This window comes from Tupaia chinensis, unplaced genomic scaffold, assembly GCF_000334495.1.
Source record: "Tupaia chinensis unplaced genomic scaffold, TupChi_1.0 Scaffold000070_1, whole genome shotgun sequence".
NCBI classification, from domain to species: Eukaryota; Metazoa; Chordata; class Mammalia; order Scandentia; family Tupaiidae; genus Tupaia; species Tupaia belangeri.
Genome location: NW_006159530.1, coordinates 3,134,345 through 3,142,611, shown reverse-complemented (window position 1 = coordinate 3,142,611; position 8,267 = coordinate 3,134,345). Strand labels below are relative to the sequence as shown.

General features: G+C 36.0%; 1 pseudogene; it reads left to right on the top strand.

The window, feature by feature from the left end:
* Positions 1-5,907: 5,907 nt before the first annotated feature.
* Positions 5,908-6,388, top strand: LOC102488169 (histone H3.3-like; annotated as a pseudogene).
* The last annotated feature ends 1,879 nt before the right edge of the window (positions 6,389-8,267 follow it).

Sequence of the window (8,267 nt, the reverse complement as noted above, 5' to 3'; positions counted from 1 at the left end):
TTAAAACTAAAAATCAAAAGAATCATGGAAACCAATAATGAGTACATGAGTTCCCATAATCTATGGGACAGAGCAAAAGCATTCATAAGAGGGAAGTTCATAGCAATTAGTGCACATAAGAAAAAGATGGAAAGACAGCAGATGGACAATCTAAAATCATGCCTTAGAGAACTGGAAAAACAAACAAACAAAAATCCAAAAATGCCAGGAGAAAAGTAATAATAAAGACTCAAGCAAAAATAAATGAAAAGAAAATAAGATATACAGAAAATAAATGAATGCAAAAGCTGGTTCTTTGAAAAGATAAACCATTACACCATTAGCTAGATTAAGAAGAAGAGAGAAAGGAATCTGATAAATAAAATTCACAATGAAACGAACAATATTACAACAGACATAATAAAAATATAAACCATCATTAAGGATACCATGAATGACTATATGCCACCATCAAGAAAGCCTGGATAAGATGAACAAATTCTTGGACACATATAATCTACCAAGATTGAATCAGAGGGGCATAGAAAGCTTGGATAGACCCATAACAAGAATTGAGATCGAATCAGTAATAAATAACCTCCCAACAAAGAAAAGCCCTGGTCCTGATGACTTCACTTCCGAATTCTACAAAATTTTACAAAATTCTACAAAATTTTTCTACTCTTTTTTTAAAAATAATTAATCCCCATTATACTCAAGTTACTTCTAAAGATACAAAAGGAAGGAACCCTCCCAAATTTATTTTATGAAGCCTCCATCACCCTCATCCCTAAAATAGACAAGGACATGACAAGAAAGGAATACTACAAATCAATATCTCTGATGTATATAGATGCAAAAATTCTCAACAAGATAATAGCAAATACTATCCAACAACATATAAAAAAGATTATATATCATGATCAGATAGGCTTTATTCCAGGGATGTAAGGGTGGTTTAATGACATAAATGTAATACACCATATTAACAGAAAGAAAGATAAAAACCATATATTCATATCAAATCAATTGATAAAAGCATTAGATAAATTACAATATCCCTTCTTGAGTAAGACACTCAACAAAATTGGCATAGAAGGGTGATTTCTCAATACAATAAAAGCCATCTATTAAAAACCCACAGTTTTCATCACACTGAAGGGGAAAAATCTGATAGCTTTTCCACTAAAAACTTGTACAAGATAAGGCTGCCCACTTTCTCCACTTCTTTTAAATATAGCACTGAAGTCCTAGCCAATGCAATCAGAGAAGAAGATAAAATAAAAGGCATTCAAATAGGGAACAAAGAAGTGAATTAATCTCTATTTGCAGATGACATGATTGTATACTCAGAAGACCGAAGTGTATCCACAAAAATATTCCTGGAAGTAGTGAATGAATACAGGAAAGTGGCAGGATAAAAAAATCAACATAAAAAGATCTATAGCATTTCTATATACAAACAACAAGCTGACTAAGGTAGAATTGAAGAAAGTAATCCTATTTACCATAGCCACAAAAAGTATAAGATACCTAGGAATAAATCCAACCAAAAAAGTCAAAGACCTCGACAGGGAAAACTACAAAAATCTAAAACAAGAAATAAAAAAAATGACACACATAAAGTGGAAGAATATTCCATGTTCCTGGGTCAGAAGAATTAATATAATTAAAATGGCAATTCTACCTAAATTAATCTACATATTTGTCACAATCCCAATCAAATTATCAGAGACCTTCTTCACAGATTTAGAAAAGAAAATGATAGGGACCAGCATTTGGTGTAATGGCTATGTTGCTCAACTCCCATGTAGTCAAACATGGTTCGAGTCCTGGACCCGGTGGCTTGAACTCTCGCCAGGCATGGGTGCATGTGTGCTCAAGATCCCTTGAAGAGAATTGAGGAGAAGAGACTGTGACGTGGCCATCCCCCCTGGGGGGTGATTTCTTGTTTTCTGATTCTGCCTTTCTGACAAGCACATGAGCCCTATAGCAAAAACCTCTCAAAAAAAAAAAAAAAAAGAAAAGAAAAGACAATCATAGAATTTGTCTGTAATCATAAAATACCCTTTATTGCCACAACAATATTGCACAAGAAGAGTGGAGTAGGAGGATCTCACTCCCTGGTTCCAAGATATATTAAAAAACTTTGATCATCAGAACAGCATGGTATTGGCACAGGAACTATCAAGTGGACCAGTGAAACAGAACAGAGACTCCAGAAATAAACCCAAGCCAACTGATTTTTGACAAAGGGCAGCAGTCAATCCAGTGAGAGAGGAAAAACCTTTTAGCAAATGGTGCTGATAAAACAGGGTATCCACTTGCATAAAGATGAATCTGGATCCATAAAGATGAATCAACTCAAAATAGATCAAAGAACCAACCCTAAGACTTCAAGCTGTAAAACTACTGTTGGAAAACATAGGGGAAACTCTGGGAGACATTGGAGTAGGTAAAGACTTTTTAAATAAAACCCCAAAGTACACTAAATAATCCCCCAAAATAGACAGGTGAGAGTACATCAGATTACGATGTTTCTGTACAGCAAAAGACCCAGTAATTAGTGTGAATTGACAACCCTCAGAATGGGAGAATATTTTTGTAAACTAAGCCTCAAATAAGGGACTGGCAACCAGAATACAGATAATTAAAGCAACTTACCTGAAAAAAGAAATTAACCCAATTAATCAATGCCAAAATGAACCAAACAAGCAGCTCTCTAAGGAAGACATACAAACAGCTAAAAAGCATATGAAAAAATGCTCAACATACCTCATCATAAGGGAGATGCAAAAACCACAATGAGATATCACCTAACTCCAGTCAGAATGGCTAAGATTAATAAAAACAAAATGTGTTAAGTGCTGGTGAGGCTGTGGTAAAAAAGGAACTTTTCTACACTGTTGGTGGGAATATAAATTAGTCCAGCCACTGTGGAGAACAATATGGATGGTCCTCAAAGATCTACAAACAGAACTGTCTTATGATTCAGCAATACCACTCCTGTGTATCTACCCAAAGGATAGGAGAATGCTCACTTGGAAAAGTGCTTACACATATTTTTATTGTGGCATTGTTCACAATCGCTAAGACATGGAACCTACTCAGATGTCCATGAATAGATGAATGGATTGAAAAAGTGTGGCACATATACTTTATTAGTCATAAAAAACAAGACCCTAGCATTTGATAGAAAGTGGATGAATATGTAAGATTTAGTGTTGAGTGAAGCAAGCCAGGCTATAAAAGTAAGACATTGTATGCTCCCACTTAATACATAGCAACTACTCACACTCTGTAGCAGAAACTGAGATTAGAGGATATAGAATCATGGAAAATGGTTACAGATAATGGAGACTATGTGTGAAGAGGGTGAGAGAAGGGAAAGTGTGAGTAGAAGAATCAAGGAGAAAAACAGAGAGGCAAGATATTTATGGGACCAAAACTGAATTATTATCTGTTGATGATAACATGTATAGTACCCTCAACTGGACTGATTTGAAGTGTATTTATATTGGATAAATTCACCTTACAAGCTGTAGTGATGTATAGTGATTGAATGTATACAAGAAATTAAAATAAAAACAAAAGAATCGTTAGAGGCACCAGCTGGCCCCACTTGGCAATGAAACTGAATAGATAGAATAATTATACTATTCTTCTGTACCTCTCTGTCACCCTAAAAATTTTTCCAATTCAGGTTTCCTATTATACCCCACAAGTTCTCCCCACAATCTTACTAAGAAAACTCAAGTCATCTAAGGGGAATGTAAAGTAAAAAGCTCTGTAATTTAAATAAGAATTACTCTCAAGAGTCTCTGTTTGGATTATTTCTAATATATTTCTAATCTTCCTTTAAAAAAATAAATAAAATATAAAGAATGTCAACTGTAAAAAATAAACTAATAAAGTGATGTACAAAGATATACCAGGCAAAAAGAAAACATAAAAGCAGATTTCACAATACTATTTTAATACAAAGTAGACTACAGGCCAGAAATCATGCATTGTGATAAAGTAGAACATTTTAAACGATAAAAGACATGATTTTTCAATGAAGATGAAGTAGCTATTACTATTTCTGTATGAATAAAATTTGCAATACCAGAAAGCAGAAATTGTATAAGATTCAAGGAGAAATCAGCAGACATATATATTAATGTACTAATAAAAGAAGACTCAAAATCACTGACAGTCTGAGACGGAATGAACGAACAACAACAACAAAAGGCCCTAAGGATAGAGAAGATACAAATGATATCATCAATGACATTAACTGTGTAGATGTGTATGTGTGTGTATGAAACTCTGTAGAGAATATGCCTTCTTTTTAATTGCATATGGAACAACCACAAAAAATGATCACAAATAAAAATGCTTAATTTCTAGAAAATAAAAAAAATATATTACAAGTCTCATCAGAAATAAGAAAAAAAAAAAGACTTTCTGACTGGCTAGCATTCCACTTGCCACTGACACCTAACCTGACTTGCATGAGTGAGGTTGGCTGGAACTTGCAGTCTCATGTGTCCCCACTCCACCCATCTCTAGTCTTTCCCACTGGCTGGTACGCTATTCACCACCCCACTGTCTACCTGACCAGTTGTGCATCTATGTTTTGTTCTACCTCCCCATCTCAGCTTCTAGATGCATTTAGGCCAAAGAAGCTGGGAGAGAAACCAACTGCCTGAAGATAGTGCAAGTCTAGACAAACTCTCTCCCACACGCTCTTTGGGAGGAAGGGGAAAAAATAAAAACTTCCCTCTGGAAATACAAACCCCCAAAGTTCCACCATGAACTCCAGCATTTCATTCACAGAACAATAAGGAAACTAGCACAGTGCTAATGCACATTTTAGGAAAGTGCACAAGTATACAGCTGCAGAAACCCATCCCCCCCAAAACAGAAAGAAGTGAGTACTACACAGGACACCTTAAAAATCAAGCAGAGCCCCAGGAAATGTGAGAAAACCAGGAAATATCTCTCCTTCAAAGGTACACAATTACTTCTCACCAAAAATGGATGAAACACAAGAAATGTAAGGAGAACGAGTTAGAATATTCATTGTCACAGAACTCCATGAGATGCAAGAGAATACAAATAGCCAGTTCCAAAAGATGAGAAAATCATTCCATGACTTGAAGGAAAAAGATACCCTAATAAAATAATAAAAATGAACTTTTAGAGATGAAGTATAAAATAAAGGAAATGAAAACCTCCCTTGAATATATTAATAGCAAATTAGGTCATACAGAAAAATCTCTGACCTTGACAACAATACTTCTGATTTAGTCTGAGCAACCAAAAAGAATGGAAAAACAACTTTTTTTTTTTTTGAGAGGTTTTTGCTACAGGGCGCATGCGCTCACCAGAAAGACAAAGAGGGACAGAGAGACAGAAAGCAAGAAATCACCCCCCAGGGAGGATGGCCATGCCTCAATCCTTTCTCCTCCATTCTCCTCTCAGGATCTTGGGCATGCACGCACACGCGCCTGCTGTGAGTTTAAGCTGCCGGGTCCATGTCTTGAACCACAGTCAACTACATGTGAGTCCAGCGACATAGCCATTATGCTAACTGCTGGTTCTGGAAAAATAACTACTAAAAATGAAGACAGTATATGGGAAATTATAGACATAAGTGAACAGCCAAACAACAACATCTGAAGGCAAAGAGGTGGTTAAAGGCATAGAAAAATCTCTTCCATGAAATATGATCTGAAAAATTTCCTAATCTGCGGAGACATTTTGACATCTAGAGCCAAGAAATAAAAAGAACACTAAATAGATTCAATATAAGATCCTCTCCAAGGCGCATCATACCCAAATTGGTTAAAATGAAAGACAAGGGTCACTCTCCAACCCCAGTGATGCCTTTAGGTCGCTAAGCTCCAGCTGAAGAAGAGGGGTAAGTCAGATCTCTACACCATGACTCATACAAAGCAGAAAGCCCACAAATCCACCTGTGGTAAAACACCCAGGAAGCAACTGACTACACAAATAGTTGCAAAAGTGCATCCTCTACGAGAGGGGTGAAGAAGGGTGAAGAAACCTCATCGTCACAGGCCTGGTACTGTGGCACTCGGTGAAATTAGACATTATCAAAAGTCCACTGCACTTCTGACTCTCAAACTTCCTTTCCAGCGTCTAAATGCTGGAGAAATTAGCAAGCACTTCAAAAAGGATCTGCGCTTCCAGAGCACAACTATTGGTGCTTTGCAGGAGGCAAGTGAGGCCTATTTAGCTGGCCTTTTGGAAGATGTCAACCTGTCATGTAACAATTATGCCAAAAGACATCCAGCTGCATATGTGGAGAATGTGCCTAAAAATCCGCTATGATGGGAAAAATTTCATTCTCAAAAAAATTATTTTTTCTCTTCTTCCTGTTCTTGGTAGTTCTGAACATTAGATATTTTTTTTTTCTGATGGGGTCAAAAGGTAACTAAGTATATCATTATGAGTGAAAAATAGGGAACAGAAATCAGGTATTGGCAGCTTTTCTATTTTTATTTGTGTGTGGATTTTTAATATAAGTGTGGGGATGGAAAGCATTAATGCAAATTAAATGTTTCAGTGAACAAGTTTCAGCAGATCAACTTTATAATGATTGTAAATAACCCTGTTAATTTGTTCTGGACAATGCCAGCAATCGGATTTTTTATAAACAAGTAAATTTTTTATTGACAGAAAAAATAAAATCAAAGACAAAGATGATATTTTTAAAAGTGGTAAGACAGAAACACAAAGTTGCTTATGAAGTTTACCCCATTAATGGGACCAGCAGTTAGTGTAATGGCTATGTCGCTGGACTCCCACGTAGTTGACCGTGGTTCGAGTCCCGGACCTGGTGGCTTAAAACTCATGCCGGGCATGTGTGCATGCGTGCCCAAGATCCCGAGAGGAGAGTGGAGGAGAAGGGATTGTGGTGTGGCCATCCCCCCTGGGGGGTGATTTCTCGCTTTCTATCTCTCTGTCTCTGTCTGTCTGGCAAGCACACGTGCCCTATAGTAAAAACCTCTCAAAAAAAAAAAAAGTTTACCCCATTAAGCTAACATCAGACAATTCAACTGAACTATTAGGTTGCTGGAAAAGTCATGAAATATTTTTCTATGCAGAAATGCATCACAACTTTCCTGATGACCCAATATTCCAAGCAAGAAAGAAATGGGAAGACATATTTAAAACTCTACAAGAAAAACAATTTCAGCCAAGACTATTATACCCAACAAGATCACCCTTCAAATGGGCAGAAGTAAAATCGTTCCCAGATAAACAAATACAGAAAGAATTCACCAAAAATAAGCCATCTCTTTAGGAAATAAGAGAATAAAACATTCGGAAAATCAAAAGAAAATAAATAGTGAGAACAGTCACAAAATAATTTTAAAAATAACTAACAAAATTATGTAAATAAGTCCAGACACATTGATAATAATGTTTAATATTAATGGATTAAATTCATTTAAAAAATACATAGTGACTGAATGGATAAAAGTGGGAGCCTTCTACATGTTGCTTAAAATAAACATGTCTCATGCTAAAGATATACATGGACTGAAACTGAAGGGATTTAGAAAGTTATTTGATGTGAACAGAAACCCCTGGAGTTATAATACTGAAAACAAGTAAAATAGGCTTATGATAAAAACAGTAAAAAGAGACAAAGGACACTATATGATATTAAAAAGATTAATTCACCAGGGAAATATAATAATGATAAATATTTATGCACTCAACACTGGAACACCCAAATATGTAAGAGACTGCTATGTCTAAAGGGAGAGATTGACTGCAACACACTAATTGTTGAATTTAGCATCCACTGTCATCACTGAACAGATCACCTAGACAAAAATTAATCACAAGCTAATTAATACCATAAACCAATTGGACTTGATAGACATTAATAAAACATTTCACCCATCATCTACAAACTTGACTTTTCCTCATCTTCACATAGAAGATTTTTGAAGATTGACCACACAAACAGGGCACAAAACAAGTCTTTACAAATCTAAAGCTACACAAATGATATCCAGCATCTTGTCTGGCCACAGTGGAATTAAAATTGAAATCAGTAATACAAAAAGCCAAAAGCCCTTGAAAATACACAAACTATGGAAGCTAAAAATCTCCCTCTGAACAACTTCAATATTTCTGAATAAACTGAGACTGAAATTGGGGCCAGCAGGTGACATGGTGGTTAAGGCACATAGCTGACCACAGATTGAGCCCAGACCAGGCAGCTTGAAAATTATGCAGGATGCATGTATGTGTGTGTGTGCATG